Source organism: Procambarus clarkii, chromosome 39, assembly GCF_040958095.1.
Source record: "Procambarus clarkii isolate CNS0578487 chromosome 39, FALCON_Pclarkii_2.0, whole genome shotgun sequence".
NCBI lineage: Eukaryota > Metazoa > Arthropoda > Malacostraca > Decapoda > Cambaridae > Procambarus > Procambarus clarkii.
The window spans coordinates 26,905,445-26,925,624 of NC_091188.1; the positions used below are offsets into that span (position 1 = coordinate 26,905,445).

The 20,180-nt window shown below is 31.3% G+C and overlaps 1 pseudogene; it reads right to left on the reverse strand.

The window, feature by feature from the left end:
* Positions 1-942: 942 nt before the first annotated feature.
* LOC138372520 (ribonucleoside-diphosphate reductase subunit M2 pseudogene) lies at positions 943-1,767 on the reverse strand (annotated as a pseudogene).
* Positions 1,768-20,180: the final 18,413 nt, after the last annotated feature.

Consider the following 20,180-nt stretch of genomic DNA (forward strand, 5'->3'; position numbering starts at 1 on the left):
ATCGTGGTTAGCAAACCATTCTAATATTTGTAATAAACTTTGAGTATTAATTTCACAATAACGTTGTTTTTTTTATATAGTCTCAGGCGTTATATTAACCAACTTTCTCAAAGCCACATTTTCATCATTGGAATGGATATGGTTTTCTATTTTAACAATAATAGACTTGCTAGTTGAAGTAGTATCTTTTTTCTCTTTTATCTTCTTCTCTTCGGCTCCCTCACTGATATCGCTAATATCATCCTAGAAAGATTAGATTTCATCACAAATGCACCTGAGACATTATTTATTTATTTATTATAATATAGTGTCCAAAGCTTCATCATGCTTATCATAAAATAACTTTTAGGTACTTACACCACAAGATTCCTTGGATAGCTCCATTACACAGTAGCCCGTATTACTACTGAACAGGATTCTGGCATACTGGTTGACTGGACTGGATACGGAGGCTCTTATATATTGTATCACCGGCATATTGCATGGAACTTAATGTAATGATTCATTTCTCTCTTTGAATTATATTCATTGGTGAATATAAAATAGAAAAGTTGATTCAATGGCGATAACCAAACTTGGTGTTTACATCGGACGATAGTAGCACTGCTTGGTAATCATGTGATATGTTGATATTTTATAAAGAAGATTACGGTTTTGTTATTATGTCCATAATTACATACCTCATATTTTGTAGTCTTGTAATTAGTGGAAAGAGAGAATGTAAGGTATTTAATTCATTATTCATCAAGTCAAAATATAAATATGATAAGTAAAATAGTAAAAGATAATAGATATATATTTTTATTTTTATATTAAATTATTTATATTCTATAAAAAAAAAAATGTTCTATTCCATCCATCAACTAATTAACTAAAAGTCTGAATCTAATGTAAAAACACTGTATTGATCTGAATTCATTACACCATATTTTTGATATTCACTTATTTTTTTTCAAAAAAATTAGTTTTCCCTTCTAATGAGATATTTTCCATAAAGTCAAATGGATTTTCTACATTATAAAGTTTCTTAAAACCGAGTTCAAAGAGAAGTCGGTCAGCCACAAATTCTATATACTTCCCCATTAGATCACAGTTCATACCAATAAGTTTGATTGGCAAGGCATCTGTTAAAAATTCTTGTTCAATCTTCACAGCATTATCAATGATAGAATATACATATTTCTGATCAGGCTTATTAATCAAGTACTTAAATATCAAGCAAGCAAAATCTGTGTGTAACCCTTCATCTCTAGAAATCAGTTCATTACTGAAGGTTAGACCTGGCATTAAACCACGTTTTTTTAACCAAAATATTGCAGCAAATGAACCACTAAAGAAAATACCCTCTACTGCAGCAAAGGCAACAATGCGTTCGGCATATGTTGCCGTTCTATTGGTAATCCACCTTAGAGCCCAATCAGCTTTTTTCTTAACAGCTGGCAGCGTTTCAATAGCATTAAATAATCTGTTCTGCTCCTGTAAATCTTTTATGTATGTATTAATAAGTAAACTGTACATTTCATTGTGAATATTTTCCATGGCAATCTGAAAACCATAAAAACACCTCACTTCTGGTATTTGTACTTCTTGGCAGAAACGTTCAACAAGATTTTCATTGACGATACCATCTGATGCGGCAAAAAATGCTAGAACATGTGAAATGAAGTGACGTTTCTCTTCATTAAGTTTCTGTTCCCAATCTACAATATCCTTTGACAAGTCTACTTCTTCAACTGTCGAAAATGATGCTAGCACCTTCTTATACATTTTAAAGATATCATGATTTTTAATTGGGAACAATGTAAAACGTCCTGGATTTTTAATCAAAAAGGGTTCAATCATCTGAAAAAAATATATAAATAAATAAATAAAATATTTATTTTAACATTGTGTTCACTATCATAGCATAATAAACGAATGAAATTATTGAATTTTGAGTAAAAAAGAGATTAATTTACTACGTACATGTTCTTCCATCCTATATTTTATGTAAATTAAAATAGGTACACATACATATATATATATATATATATATATATATATATATATATATATATATATATATATATATATATATATATATATATATATATATACATATATATATACATACATATACATACACACACACATATATATTCTTTTCTTTGACACTCTTACCAATGAGCAGTATCCATTATAACACCAGGCAGTAATACTTCCTATGTTTAGAAGGCATGCCAATTGAACCTGATTGTGACTCACTGCTGCGTTTGTTGCTATTTACTTCAGTAACAGTATATTCACTCTCTGGGAGAACTTCAGAAGGGTATATAGGGGGTATTTCATTGTTCCAAGTATCAAGTAGATTTGCTCTCAATTTTTCTGAATTGATACTCCCTATATCTTCTGTTAAAATATTTAAAGATTTTAAATGATTAATACTAATGTCTGCAAATTCATATGAAAGATACTTATTTACCAATACATAATTTCGTTCCCAGTCATTCATACTTAAAATAATCTTAACATCTTCAAAATGTTTTAAATTAAAGTTTTCCACTTTATTTATTGAGGGCCAAGTAATTGAAGCACATTTTATAATAATTATTTCACTGTTTTGAAGATCAATTAATACGTCGGCAAATGTTTTTCTTACATTTATCGATGAAACATTATCTAATATAAGTAAAAATGAATTTTCCACTAAATGATACAAGTTGATTGTTGGATTAAAGTTTTGTAAAAATTCCACTTTTATTTTTAAATTATTTCTCCATATGACAATTTTATCCCACACTTGAATTATATTTTTGGGGGCTGTTAGTATTAGAACAGAATATTTTCTGGGATAGATTTCATATTGCTTTTTCATGGTTTCCCCCCCAAAAAAAAGCAACTGCGCCACCCTTGCTGACAGTTGGGATCTTGAAGAACAAATAGAACCAATATCACCATCACTTTATAATTATCTGAAAATGATAAAAAAAAATAGTTCTTTGTATATTATAAGCTCATAAATATATAAAGATGTGTTGATACAAGAGTAGAATGAATAATTTGTTCCACAAGAACAAATCTACATACCTTATTTTTTATATAATTATCTTTTTAGTAATAATATTTAATCAGGTTACTATATCATGCTTTATAGTATTATAAATCCTACATTTTAACCGTGATCCTAAATTTAACCACAGCAAATGGATCACTCATTATATTAATATTTTTTGCCCACATTTTACATTTTATAATATTTTCACCTAGGCTAAGTTTCAATTGAATAGGAAGAAGTGGGGCATAATATCCATCTATATGTTCCTTGGTTGGAAAATAATAAACAGGAAAACCTTGCGGAGTATATTTGTTTGGACTATTAACCCAAATATGTGAACAAGATACCCATACACATTTTGGTAACTTATTACCATTAGCAATTGAGCTTTTCTTCATATTTTCACGCAGGCTTGTAATCTCATGATCTGCAGAGGATGGAAGATCTTCAATATTCTCATATACAATAGGTAAAAAATTGGGAAGATTACGAACAGATAATAAAATTATCGGTGTTAAGGTATTAAAATACCAATTCTCTTTTCTAAATTGATCAAATATGGATGTATCAAATTTACAAAATACATTATTATTTTCATCATTATTAATCGTTGTATCATCATTACAATTAACTGTATTTACATGAGAAATCATATCGTAACCACGATTTTGGTCCATATAATACTTACTTTCAAAGACAACATACAGACCAGCAGGTTTAGTATTAGTTTTTGTAATGAAATTCATTGACAGTTGAGGATGCTGAGTTGAAATTGTTGACCTATTTCTTGAATAATATAAATATATAATTAAAAAGATCACAATTAAAAATATCATAAGTATTATAATATATAAGGAATTTGATAGTGACATTATTATTTTATTTTATATAAAAAAATGTCTCTCACATCTAAACTAATAATGTATACTAATGATTATATTATATATAACGAAACAACATTCTTGTTGACTTAGTTGTGATAGTTTTGATACGATGGTCATCTAGTCAATATGTGGGGTTACCTGCAGGGGTCACGACTATCCTCAGTTCTAATCTACACATGAATAATCTTCCATTTAGACCACCACACAGCTGAGTGGATACGAACATTGGATAGCGTCTTTCACCCTGATACCCCTGTTTCATAGCAGTGCTGTCAGGGGCTGCTTCCTGGGGGTAGAAATAGGCCTGGTCTAGGACTGGTCCGCGGGGACACTAAATAGTCCCTAAATCATCTCAGGATATTTAGTATATATATATATATATATATATATATATATATATATATATATATATATATATATATATATATATATGTCGTACCTAGTAGCCAGAATGCACTTCTCAGCCTACTATGCAAGGCCCGATTTGCCTAATAAGCCAAGTTTTCCTGAATTAATATATTTTCTCTAATTTTTTTCTTATGAAATGATAAAGCTACCCATTTCATTATGTATGAGGTCAATTTTTTTTTATTGGAGTTAAAATTAACGTAGATATATGACCGAACCTAACCTAACCTATCTTTATAGGTTAGGTTAGGTTAGGTAGCCGAAAAAGTAAGGTTAGGTTAGGTAGTCGAAAAACAATTAATTCATGAAAACTTTGCTTATTAGGCAAATCGGGCCTTGCATAGTAGGCTGAGAAGTGAGTTCTGGCTACTAGGTACGACATATATATATATATATATATATATATATATATATATATATATATATATATGTCGTACCTAGTAGCCAGAACTCACTTCTCAGCCTACTATGCAAGGCCCGATTTGCCTAATAAGCCAAGTTTCCCTGAATTAATATATTTTCTCAAGTTTTTTTCTTATGAAATGATAAAGCTACCCATTTCATTATGTATGAGATCAATGTTTTTTTATTGGAGTTAAAATTAACATAGATATATGACCGAACCTAACCAACCCTACCTAACCTAACCTAACCTATCTTTATAGGTTAGATTAGGTTTGGTAGCCGAAAAAGTTAGGTTAGGTTAGGTTAGGTAGGTTAGGTAGTCGAAAAATAATTAAATCATGAAAATTTGGCTTATTAGGCAAATCGGGCCTTGCATAGTAGGCTGAGAAGTGCGTTCTGGCTACTAGGTACGACATATATATATATATTAAATTATTGTTGACTCGAGCTCCTTTTTTATCTGTGATATAAATGCTAAAATTATATTGATCTCATTTTCAATTACATCAGTTAGAATATTATCTCTGTGTGATGTTAATGTTTCACTAAAGGCCTCCTCAAGAACTGTTGGAGTATAATTCAACAAATGAAGGCAACCATAATTATGAACATGTTGAGCCACATTACATTTGATTTCATCTGTATGGAATGACCTGTAAATAATCTGTGCATGACATAAACCATATGGATTCTGGCAATTCAGTTGTTGATTAACATTATTAGATAATGGTGATGGTGGAGATGATGTTAGTTCAAGTTGAGATGGTGGTTGGGAAGAAGAAGGTAGTCTAGGATTATGAATAGGTTTTCGTGATGTAACTTTATATGGATTTTGGGAGTGAGTGGGTTTTAAGGTAATATTCCCTTGTAAGGTCAAATAATTGCGTACCAATGTATGTTGTTTATGTATAACTCCTCCACCATTAGCAATCCATATAATAGTTACAAATAGAGAGTGGAACATATCGAGAAGTAGACGACAATTACTTTGAGCTAAATAATTATGATATATTTTGAAGTCTTTGCTAGCTATTATTAAATTTTCTTTGCATTTAACTTTGATTCTATTTAGAGTATTACTTTCAATATTTTCAATATTTTCAGTACGTTGTATTAAAGATTGGGGATGAGAAAACACAATATCTTTAATTTTTTTGGTTTCAGCATGAGGTGAAAATAAATAATGAAGGAGACTAAATGACATAATATAAAATTTCCCTGTTTCAGAAACCAGCAAACGATATGGATGTATTAGATAGGGAAAATATTTAATTATATTAAATACTTGGTGAATTTTATTGATCAAATCCCTCAATTGGGTTAAATATATTAAACGCTTAGAAATAGAAAATAAATCACACAAGCCCAAAATGGGACGAATTCCCAATAAATCATTATTATGATCTTTACTATCAATTGCACAATCATTAGTTCCTAGCATCCACATATTATCAAACATTTCTACCGATCGACCATCTATAAGTCTAAATCTGTGAGAGGGATTTGCAACAAGGGAATTTAGATCATGTTCATTTAAGAGATAAAGTGGAATAATATTATTCTTGAAACCACCTAAGAGTAAATCAGCTGTAATTTGGCCATTGGTTTCGTGAGAAAAAATATGATGAGGGCTAATGTATATTATCTGAATTTCTTTAGGTATAATTTTCTTTGAAAGATAAAGTGAATCTAATGACTGGCCCAGTAAACCTAGTGGCTTCATTTCACATAATACAGGATGTATATGGAGTATATTATCTTTTCCATAATATTGGAATGAAGAAAAATTTGAAAGTTTTAAACATAAATTTTGATTCATAATTAGAGTTAGGCCTAGTAAAAACTTGTCATTGATCTTATTATTATCAATTAGAAGATTTTTATTCATTTTTTTTATAACCTATACCAATTTCTTTCTATGATTAAATAGTTGTTTTCTTTGTTTATTTGTGTATTTGCGATTTACCATAATTTTTCTGAAATAAATTCTAAATAGCCCACTGGTGTGAAGCTGGTACAACACACTAGTGTGTCTGGTGACTGGTACAACACACAAGTGTCTCTAGTGACTGGATCACTTATCAGTGATCTGTCTGGCTCCCCTGGTATAAATATACAAAAACAGAGCTGTGGTAAACACCTACAGTAACAGACCATGGTAAATTTATAGAAGAAAATTGAAAATATATTTTCAAAAATTATGGTAAATAAATAAATATATGCTTGTATTAGAATTTTTTCATTATATATGAAGTTATTCTTATTATAACAAAACAGGGTTCACATGAAAACCACATAGATATAGCAGAGTGGATGATTCCATTTATTAAAAAATATTTTACAGATTGTCTGTCATATAAACCATAAAGGTATTTTTATGGTTAGGTATTTAGTAGTGTCAATATCGCAGCCTTACCTAAATATCTATATGACCAAACCTAAAATCAACCCTACCTAAATATGAATTGATTTAAAAAAAAAAAAATATATAGTTCAATTTAAAATGAACATATCATAGAATTTTTTAGCCTTTGAATATTCAAGAAAGGTACACCTAACACTTGTAAATGTAATTTTTCCTGTATTTATGAAACCATTGACCAGTCCTTGTTCAGTATTCACTGTCCCGATAATCACTTCCGAACATGAGTATTGAATATCAATCTGGCTTCCTGTTCGTTGGTTATCATTGACTATAACAGGATGTCCAAACATGTAATCACCACATTCATTATGGGTTAAAACATTAAATTTCCTAAGAGTATCATGTGAATATGCTGGATCTCTTAACAATGATAAACATAAATTTATATAAGTGTCTCGCTTTAGTGGAATAGTTGATCTCATATTCCAGCAATCTTCCAACTTGGAGATGATATAAATTTTCCTTTTACCATGAATACCATGGACACTGATAAGCATGTCCACCACTTTCTTCACTCGCTCATTAATTAAAAGTTCAAAAAATTTATCATCAAAAGTGGGATTTTTCTTGATAATTTTATGGGTTTTGTTGATTTTGGTGATTTTGGAGGACGATACCATGATGATTATTGCTAGAATATCCTCCTGAAAAAAAAAAGAAAATAACGTGTTTAGAAAATAGATCTAAATGGGACCAAACCATACTATTCATGTCATATATACACCAATTCCATTCCATTTTAGTTTGACTGAAATAACTACTTGCCTTTTAGTGCCACTAGTTATCCTTGTGATGAGTCTAGGAACCTTAATGGTTATATCTTGGTACAGAACCCATATTTTATATCTTAGTTAAAAAAAAATATATATAATATTATTCAAAAGTACATAATGTTATTACACAATCTTTATCTTGCGATTATATCAATTAAAATAGTATATTTATAAATCAAAAAGAATATCCTGACAGAATACGTCTACATCCCGGAGAAGTAAAGTCAATAGATTTCACTTATTCTGTTATTTATTCGTTGTTAATCAAAAAACTCATTTCAAATTTTAATTTCAAACACTTGACATGAAGGTAGACTTGGAGGTTTATGTGTACTAGCATGTTTTAAATTTATCTTTATATACATTATCTTCCATACATGATCATTTGGACTGCATACCATACCCGTTTCTTGTTCAAAAATTCCCACACATGAGTTTCGGATATGTATGGTGCCACAACAACTGATTTTGACCATACCAAAATTGGATTGATAAGCTTGTATTCCATTTTCTAAATTAGAACTGAACTGAATCTTATACTCTTGAAATGTTTGTTTTAAAAGTTGGAAAGTATTTCCTCCTCCAAAAGCATGTCTCTCACTATTTGACTGGCCAATTAAGTAAATATCAGTGTAACTGTTGTCATAAAAAATATCACCTCGAAAAGTATCTCCGGGTAGGTGGAAACACTCTGGCTGCAAACGATTAATCATTCTAAAATACCACTTACAAAATTTTTGTATAAACTCGTCACTTCTTATAACTTCCATTTTATGTTCTACCGGGGAAAGAACACCACATACAAATTTGTTTTTTTCATTAACAGTTCGAATAGAAGTTTTAGGAACATCATCACATAAGACAGGTTGGTTTTTTTCATTATTTGTTTGAGTAAAAGTTTTAATTTCACTCTCTTCTGTCTGATGCTGTAATAGTGTACTTATATATGAATCACATTGACATTGTACTGTTCCTAAATTTGTACGTTCTGCAGTACCCATAAAACTACATTGTTTAGGATTTTTAATTATATTCTTGGTTTCACCAGTTGTATATTGAATAAAACTTGGATTGGAACATAAAATGATGTTCGTATTTCCGGGTATTGAGAGTTGGATAGCACTTGTAATTTCGGTTTGGGGGTTTGAATGTGCTCTTCCTTGTTCAGTTGAATATCCGATACCTATTTTACCATGCTGCTTTGTCCAAAACTCTTTTACAGCTATTACCAATTCCATTTTCTTAGCAAAAGGCATTGATGGTACTTGATTTTTATAGAGGTAGTTAAAAAGATTTTGGGCAGTAAGACGTCGATAAGAAAACAAGCGTTTCAAGTTTGAAGTGTAACATAAAATTATATTTACGGCCTCTTGAGAACTTTTAGGTGAAAGGCGATGATTACCTGTTGATGTCTGAGCCAGACATCTAATATCTTCAGGGCTCAGTGTTTTTAACAAATCATGTACATTGGCTTCATAAGGGGAATTTATGAGGTTCATAACATATAGGAAGGAATACAACACTAAGAATGGAGATACATAATATAAAAGTTTATTTATTTACTTACTTCTTTATTTATTATATAAATATATAGAAAGTACATCAATGTACATAATAAAACTGAATGTAGCCTCCAAAAAATATCATTGAGTCAATGTCGCTATGTAGAGCGACACACACAGGACACTGTCTCTGACCACACCCTTGTCGAGTCCACTTCCTCCACACCTATCGCACTGTAATAATCCATTCCGTGTCCAATCATAGTAAGAGTCACTCACCACTGATAATTGTACTTTTGACCAGAAGAGGGCGCCTTCTTTTCCCATACTTGTGGGTGACGGCTCATAGAAAGCAGCGCTGCCATCGCTTCTCCATTCTCTGTGGAGGCGTCGGGTCCATAACACAATTACAATGAGAGCCATATTTATAAATCGTGAAATAGAAATACTCACTCATTGTTAACAAAATTTATTTAGGGTTGGGGTTTGAATAGGGTAGTATCATCATATCTTTGTCTCAAATTTCCCAAATAATAGGTAATTGGGATTAACATAGTAGTATATCAAAAGGCCCTTCTTACAATAATGTCAGTCCAAAAATTAAAACTCTTTATTGAGGATTAAGTTATTATATCTTAGCCAATAGCCAAGGCTACCTACCATGCTACCTACCACCAAAGTACAGCTCACCACCCATATATTTTCCTTCAATGTTGGAATGATTGGAATTACCAATTTAAAATTTCAAGTCATATATACGATATATATGGGAATTTAGGGGATATTACAAAAAAACATACCAATTTAAAAACACCATGTAAAATAATTATAACATTTAAAATTGTGAAAACAATTGTTAATATAATGAAAAATTTCTTAACAAATAATGATATCGTTTTCTTCGTGTGTGTAATACCTATATAAATAGTCCCATTTGTAACATATTTACTGTTACTTATATTTAAACTATTATCAAGGATTGTAATGTTATATTTTTCATATAACCAACACATTATGACATTCAAATTATCTTGTAAATTATTACACACCTGAGTTTCGTTATTGATACCTTCTACTATTATAGACAAGTGATTCCAACATAGTAGTATAATTTTATAATCCCACAATACAGAAAATTTCATATATTTAACAGGAGTCCTAATCATATATGCATCTTTAATAAAAGATAAATTTTGTACATTTTCATTATAACTTTGTACATTTTCATTATTATAATAACGGCATTCTATTAAAATTGACGCTAAGTTAGTTATGTTTATTTGGTTTGGAAGTATAATAGATGAATTTCGTCCTATTAGTATATATACCTGTATAGTGTCTTTAAAGTTTAACTGGAACTCGAACCATTCTTGTTGTGATAGTAAATCATATATATTGAAAAGTTCTTCATGTTTATATTTAATTTGCTCATCACCTCTATCAAACCAGTATTTAATTGAATCTTTCAATACTATAACTTCATTGCAATCATACTCTTGATTCATTGGAATTACTGGAATAATTATTAATAATAATAATAATATTAATATTAATAATAAAAAAAAAAGGGTTGGAATCATTTTCAAGCCACAAAATAAACTAAAAATAATATAACATTAAAGCTTGTTTTTATATTTTAATCTTTCAACATTTAGTAAAAAATATATGGTTATGGATGTCATTATTAACAATCAAGGAAATCAGCAACCAAAAGCAGATCTAGAGCAATATTATTTTCAATTGGAAATTCAGGATCAGTAGTAATCTCATTTTTCTTGAATTGAGTATTGTAGGTGAAATATGTACACGCTTTTTGAAGAAGATATGATCTGAAGAAATAAAATAAAAAAATAAAAGTATTATAATTATTTATTTATTATATACAGTTTATATGTTTCTCTAAATAACAGTTTATCTCTAAATATAACAGTTTATATAATAACACTTTGTTCTAACAGCTTTATACTTATGGAATTGTTTTAAAATGGATTTCATTTTTTTCATTTTCAATACACGTTGTTGAACTTGACATCATAGCTTGAATTAAATTTGAGGTGAAGGCATCTTTCCTTTTAATGATGAATTCATGGTCATCACAAGATATTAACTTGATGTATGTGGAATTAGGACCTTCACATCCACCATAGAAAATCTGGTAATATTGTGTTAGTGTTTTTTATCTTCAAAAAACATTCAATCCTATTTTACATCATCTCATCATGATAAAACTCAATATGTATATTGTGGAGATTTCTCTCCATATGGTCATATTTAATAAAATCTTGAAATCCGGATTCGGATAATTCTTCTTTAGTGAATGTACATTTTTCTAAGCATTCAACTTTACATTTAGTTTCAAGAAATATCCTATCTAGCTCACTTTTCAATTTTTTCAATTTTTTAAAATTAGAGTCATATATAAATGGAGCGTCAAATTTATTTATAAAAAACTTGATTTTTTCATATTCCTCTTCATTTACCTTTTTATCTTCATCTTCTTCTTCAATTACCTTTATATCTTCATCTTCTTCTTCAATTACCTTTATATCTCCATCTTCCTCTTCAGTTACCTTTTTATCTTCATCTTCTCCCCTTTCTTCATCTCCCTTTTCATCTTCAACTCCTTCTTCATTTACTTTCCTCTCTTCATCATTTCCCAATTTCTCAATGCCAACTGCTTCCCCATTACCAATATCCATTTGGTTCATTTTTCCCAACCTGAAAAATATATATATTATAATTGAAATAGTCTGGTGTATTGAAATAGACTAAGATGATCATCAATCTATTCAAGGAGAAACAGAAACAATCTCAATCAAAAATTGAAAGTTATCTACTACTTAAAAAAAAAGAAAAAAAAACACTGAAATACTCACGCCTTATTTACGCCTTAGTAAGTGTTAATATACTACACCACAATGGTTGTAAGTATAACTTTTAGAAGTTCACTGTAGTAATATCCAAAGAAAGGCAGGATGAGAATTGAGATACTGCTCGGATCCCACCTCCTTTTATACAACACACACACACACACACACACACACATTCACACACACATACAAAGTCACACACATAAAGACACACACACACACACAAACACACACACACACACACAAAGTCACACACATAAAGACACACACACACACACACACACACACAGCTCCTCCCCTCAGTCACTCTTTGACATCCGGCACCCACAAGCATATATACACACTTGGTTATTTAAATCTAGATGAGGCAACACTATTTTAAATCATATAGACATCTAATGTATAAAAAAAATACATTTTAAATTAACTAGAAAGTTGGAAGTTTATGAAGAATGGTATATAAACCAGCAAAAGATTAAACATGAATACACCCAACAGGAATAATTTTTTGTGACATATTAACACGGAATCATGTGACGAAGGGAATTACTTTCGTATTTTTAGTGATACTGATGACCAATGATAATATTGTTTAAGAACCCGAAATCCCCATCTCTTAACTGACATCATTCAAACCGGGAAAAAAGGATGAAATTGTAACGTTTATCAATCAAGATGAAGGTTTATTACCAAAAGCAGCAGCAACACCACCACCACCACCACCACCACCACCACCGCCCCTACTTAAAAACATTGGTTCACCATCTTAGTATAATGTTTCTTTCAATAATAAAAATCCAGCCCATCTTTTTATATATATATATATATAAAATGTATAAAAAAAAATCCAAAAATCAATCCTTAAAATGGATTCTGACCTATCACACCAACCATCACCATCACTACCACAATCACCACCGACACCGACTCCGCCACAATCACCACTGCAACCGACACCGCAACAATCACCACTGCAACCGACACCGCAACAATCACCACTGCAACCGACACCGCAACAATCACCACTGCAACCGACACCGCAACAATCACCACTGCAACCGGCACTGCAACAATCGCCACTGCCACCATTCAAAGAAGATAATACTGAAAATTTAATGATTGTGGAGGATCAAACAAACATATTTATTAATAATCAAAATGATGAAGAAGAAAAACGAAAATATGTTCAATTTATACAAGAAAAAGTTTCAAATTATAAAAACAACTTTCATAATTCCAATTCACCTTTCAAATTAGCTTTTATGATCATTAATAATATGGTTATCCCGTATTATAATTCTTCAAAATGTCCAAATAAAATTTCAGATGCAATTTACAAAGAACTTATTTTAATGCCGAATGAGCAAATTTTTCATGATGCATTGATTAATTATTATAAAGAAAATCCTATTCATCTATCACCAAATTGGAAAATTGACACCACAAATTTAAATAATTTACAGTTGTATTATTTGTATCACATGTTAATACAATCTGGTTATGATATTGAATATAGCAATTCACATTTATTCTCCATATAATTAAATTGACAAATAAGTATTTTAATAATAAGTAGTATAGAAATGATATATATATTTTTTTTAATACCTTTATTCTTATTGTAAATATTATTTAAAAAAAAGTATCACTACAGAGAGTATATCAATTCGAGTTGGATATATGTGGTACCTAGTAGCCAGAACGGACTTCTCAGCCTACTATGTAAGGCCTGATTTGCCTAATAAGCCAAGTTTTCATGAATTTATATGTTTTCTATAATTTTTTTCTTATGAAATGATAAAGCTACCCATTTCATTATGTATGAGTTAAAAAAAAAATTATTGGAGTTAAAATTAACGTAGATATATGACCGAACCTAACCAACCCTACATAACCTAACCTAACATAGGTTAGGTTAGGTTAATATAATATATGTTAAGTAACAGCCTATTGAATGAATCTCAATCATCAACTCCCCACTGTATGATATATGACTCACGCCGTTTACCCGCGCTTCTTTGAATTTCTTCACTTTGACATTCCGAGCACTGGGCAGAAATCACATTACATCAACATCTATCTCTGACCATCGCATTGCTTTGCTTTGTTTTAATTAGACAGTCGGATTCCCCTGGTCCATGCCACTTTTGAGTTGATTACTATATATGATGGTCAATGTTGGAAACTAGTTCAACAAACAATTTAGTTATCATCGAACCTATATCCAATATTTGCATTATGAATTTCAATTGTGATGATGCTGGGTACCCATCCATCTTCAGTAGAACCCATCCAGAACCATTTTGGGTTTATGAGGTATGTTTTTCATATCTTTTTTTTTTTGGGGGGGGGGGACACTAGTACTAGTTTCATTTAGTCTTTTTCATTCCCAACCAACTTTCAGTTCAGTCAAACTTCTCGTATCCTAAAACAAAAACAAAAACAAAAATAAATTAATAATGAACCTTGATATTTAGTATGTGCATTTTAACTAACATAAATAAATTTGAAGAAATAATGTACTATTAACTCATCACCTCTATTTTTCTCTTAATTTCAATTGCATCATCTTTATTAATGAAGGTGTATTATTATTCATATATATTGGTGGTTCTATACCAAAAATTGCCTTGTAAGGCGATACGCCAATTCCATGTGAATATGCTGTGTTTTTGGTGAAATGCACAAAGGGAAGTCCAGCTGACCAATCTCGCGTTTGATTTTCACACATCCAACTGCCAAGCATTTTGATTACATTTTCTTTTGTACATTCAATGCTCCCTTGGCTCTATGGATGACGAGGTTTGCTATTAATGAGGAGCATGTTGGGCCACATTTCGTTTTTTAGCTCTTGAATGACCTCTGCCACAAATTCACGGCCGTTATCGCTCTGCAGAATTCGTGGGGCTCCCAAGAGAGCAAATATATCGAGTAAATGGCATGCCACTTCAATCGCCCGTTTACTGCGAAGAGCTTGTAAAACCGAAAACTTTGTTAAATGATCCTGATAATGTAAAATATATTTATACACACATCCTCCTTCTTTTTGCATATTTATTAAGTCCATTTGTCCTCGCTCCGCAAAACTGGTCGATACAATGGGCCGTATTACCCCCTTTTTTCGTCGAGGAAGTCGTTTCAAATTGCATATGTGGCAGAGTGAAATAAAGAGTTTCACCAATTGTTGAGTGACGTTAGCGATAGTTTTACTTGCTTCAAAATAAGTTCTTTTTTCTCCTCCGTGACAAACTGCTCTGTGTGCATCATAAATCGTATCATACAATTGCCCTTGATGTATGAAACGACGACACATCCGGCCAGGATCAGCTGTTGTTGTTCCTGTTGTTGTGGTTGTTGTTGTTGTTACAGCCGTAGTAGAATGACGATTGTCACTGGTCAGTTTACGCTTGGTCCCCCGCTTCATTCTTCGTTCAGTTTCGTCGATGGTTACTAAGACGTCATCCCCAAATTGATTTTTGACATCATATCGAGACAATAGATCATATTCATGAGAAGATTTCCAATTCAGTTTCAATTTAGCATTTTTGACTTCCTCAATGTATTGTGCTAATTTTTCTCGAGTAAAAATTTTCCGACTCCCAGGCCCACCTTTTTCCAACATTTGGCTAATTTTTAATTCAAATTCATGTTTGCTGCAAAATTCTTCGTTTTTCTTTTGCTTTGATATCATCCTATCACTATTTTAATTTTATTTCAATATGTTTATTATATAACCACCAAGTTTTTTTTTTTTTACAAATCGCCTAGAACACTAGTGATGATAATGGAATTTGAATTGAAAAGAAGAGTTTGAAGCCTTTACTGTAAACCTGAAGAATCTAGAAATATAAATAAAAAAAATATATATATATATATATATAATGCCATGCCTAGTAAATATATAATATGGTCAGACGGATTTAATAAATTTACCATTCATTAATTACATACCAAAATGAGTGGACAACATAGCATGAAAACATTAGAAGGTTTAAATTTCAAAATAAATTTAAACATTTTAAAACGAAATGGGTTTTATTATAACAAACAAGAAAATCTATGGAAATGTATAAAGTGTCATTTGTCACTTACATTCAATATAAATAGTAATGCAATTATATATCCAGAACATAATTGTACATTTATTTCACAAATTAAAACACCTATCAGAATGTTTAACAACATTTTCTTTTTGAAGTTTGAAAGTGCACGTCTAGACACATTTAACAATTGGAAATTCCCATGGATTTCCCCTCTAAATTTAGCTAGGGATGGATTTTTTTATCTTAAAAGAAACGATGCATGTGCATGTATTTTCTGCAATACAGTTATCAAGAACTGGCAAATAAACGATATTCCACATAATAAACATAGACAAAGAGTTCCTTATTGTCCATTTATCATGGGAAAACCCGTTGGTAATGTCCCTTTTGAGTTATGTGAAGTTATTCTGCAATCCAATTTAGTCCTCTCATTGTCACCTCATTGTCCCAGTGTCGATCGAACATATGAAGATTGTAAAAATCGCCTGGAAAGTTTTAGCACATGGCCACTTACATTACCAAACTCAGAAGATCTAAGTTCAGCTGGATTCTTTTATACAGGTCTTAGTGATCATGTGAAATGTGCTTTTTGTAATCTTGGGCTATGGAATTTTGACATTTCTGACAAGCCTCTACTTCTTCATATTCAATGGAATCCGGAATGTAGCTTTCTGAAAAGTTTCATGGATTTATCCTCGAACAAAATTGAGATTACAATACGAAAATTTCGAGAGGTATCTGTAAATGATAAAAAAATCTAATTCAATCTTTAATTGAAGGAATGGATACCATATGCCAAACCATTTACCATGATAATATACCTCGAGATATTATACATAGTATTGTAAAAGAAACTATAGAAAAAAAAGAATTTGCAGTATTGTTTTCATATATTTTATTTCGGTATAAATGTCAGGAAAAACAATTTGGGGAAAATTTGGTAAAAAATTTTCCTCAAATAATAAAAGATATGGAAACTACCACAACCCAAACAACACCCCTACCATCACCCTACCCAAACCCCACCAACACAACAACCCCCACAACAACCCAAACAATAACCCAAACCCCACCAACACAACAACCCAAACAATAACCCAAACACTGCCACCACCACCACCACCACCACCCTCCCAAAACCCAACCAACACAACAACCCAAACACTGCCACCACCACCACCCTCCCAAAACCCTACCAACACAACAACCAAAACACTGCCACCACCACCCTCCCAAAACCCAACCAACACAACAACCCAAACACTGCCACCACTACCACCACCACCCTCCCAAAACCCAACCAACACAACAACCCAAACACCGCCACCGCCACCACCACCACCACCACCCTACCTTGAGGTGCTTCCGGGGCTTAGTGTCCCCGCGGCCCGGTCGTCGACCAGGCCTCCTGGTTGCTGGACTGATCAACCAGGCTGTTAGACGCGGCTGCTCGCAGCCTGACGTATGAGTCACAGCCTGGTTGATCAGGTATCCTTTGGAGGTGCTTATCCAGTTCTCTCTTGAACACTGTGAGGGGTTTGCCAGTTATGCCCCTTATGCATATATTATGCCCTCCCCAAACCCCACCAACACAACAACCCCACCACAACTTTTATAATCACCCACACCCACAATATACACACCCTAATCTCACCACCACCCCAACAACCTTACCACACCACCACCACCACTCCCTACTACACATTACTGAATATAATCCATGTTCCGTTAGAATACAAAAAATATATAAATTATTATATAAACACCATTCATTTTCAGATACAAAATAGTCAGTATGTCATCTCAGTATTGTAAAGAAACTGATTTTTATTACAAAAATGCACATCTTCCTCCCACTATAAATATGCCATTAATACAACTAAAACCAAACCAATTAAATTATGATAATAAAACTAAAAAATCTTTAGGGCTTTTATATGTAGATGCCAGTCAATGTTTTAGCACAGACGAAAAAGTTATATTAAAAAAATGTAAAATCCTAATGTTACATTCTCCATCATACTTTTATATTTCGTATCTTAATAATAAAAGTTATCGACATAAATGGAATGATAAAACGAAAAATGTTATTATTTTTGAAAATTCGTCACCCATGAGTCAAGCCGAATATGTTAATTTATATCAACATATGTTTGGTAATGGAAATACAATAAAGGGGGAGTATACACTTCCTCGTGGTCAACCGAAGAAACGATTCGAAACGATTTAAACGATTCTTCGCGGCAGGGGATCGTATTCCAGGGACCATAGGATTAAGGACTTGCCCGAAACGCTACGCGTACTAGTGGCTGTACAAGAATGTAACAACTCTTGTATATATCTCACACAAAAAAAAAAAAAAACTGAAAAAATTGATCAAAAGATTCTGATAATTACCCAAATTAGAGAGTTTATGGAAGAAACACATTGTTTTCATTTAGATTTTATACCAATTATTAAAAGAATTAAATTGGGGATGATTCATAATAACCAATATAATTTACCAATGATATCAGAGGAATGGATAGCACTGAATGGTAAAACCTATCAGTGTGATTATAGTATTTTAATTGAAACTGAAAATGCAAATAATTTAATTCAATTTACGCACTCTCGGTCTCGATGTTTAAATTGGATACTTGGAACTTTAGGATGTATTTTCAACCTAAATGATAAGAAGACCAACAACCGTGCAATTAAGAATTATATGCATCGTTTTCCTTTCAGTCATCGCTTAGATGAAGAAAAAATTGCCTGTTATTTCCCACTTGAAGAAGCCCTAATACATATAAACAGCCATCGACTCAAAACACTAATACCCTTCAATAGTGAAACATTAATTAAAACTATAATTAAAAAAATAAAAGAAAATCGTTAAATAAAATGGCACATCCTCATCTTTCAACAACAACAACAACGGCTTCAGGCGAGAATCATCAACAACTTCCTCAGTTACTACCTCAACCTCATGTTATGGATTTGATAATAGCTAACAGAGTACATGAAGAATCTTATTGGAATCCAATACCAACCACATTAACAACTCCCTCAATTAATGAGACACATGATAATAAGGAAATATCACAGGAAAAAATGAATGTCGTTAAGAAAAAAACAAATTGGTCCCTTTCTATTATGTATCTGTCTTTTTTGGTTGGTTCATTAGCCACCTTTTATCTTTTGGGAACAAATATGTCCAAATCATTAATGTCATTAGTAATTGCTATTATGGCTCTTTTATTAATTACATTTATCTTAACTTACCATCAATATCAATATAAATCAATTGTTTCTTATGCCCAAAAAATCGTTCCTCCAGCTAAACAGCTTATAAATCTATTAAATTATTAAATTATAATTAAATTTCATAGTCATTTTATTATTTTTCTCCTATATAAAAAAGAACAAAAAAAGATATGTTCGGTAATAAAATATTCACATATTTTATACTTATTATATTAGTTATCTTATGTTTGTTTATTACAATAACATCTGTTATGAATGTATATGATAAAATACCATTTATGGATTCAGTTAAATCTGATGATCACATGAAATATGTTATGGGGTCACATCATGCCATAGCTGGGCTAATTGCAGTAATTCTCGTGATTTTTACAACGATTAATACATATAAAATTATAAACCATGAAGAAAGAGACCAAATGAATTTTGAAGCACAGTAAATTTAATAAAGTATTCGAAAAAAATTGTTGTAATGTATGACATTTACCAAGTCATAGAAACAGGTGCTTGCTTTATTTTTTTAATACAAGTGTAATCAATACTGATCATAAAATTACATAAATTTTTTTATTATAATCATAAAAACCTAC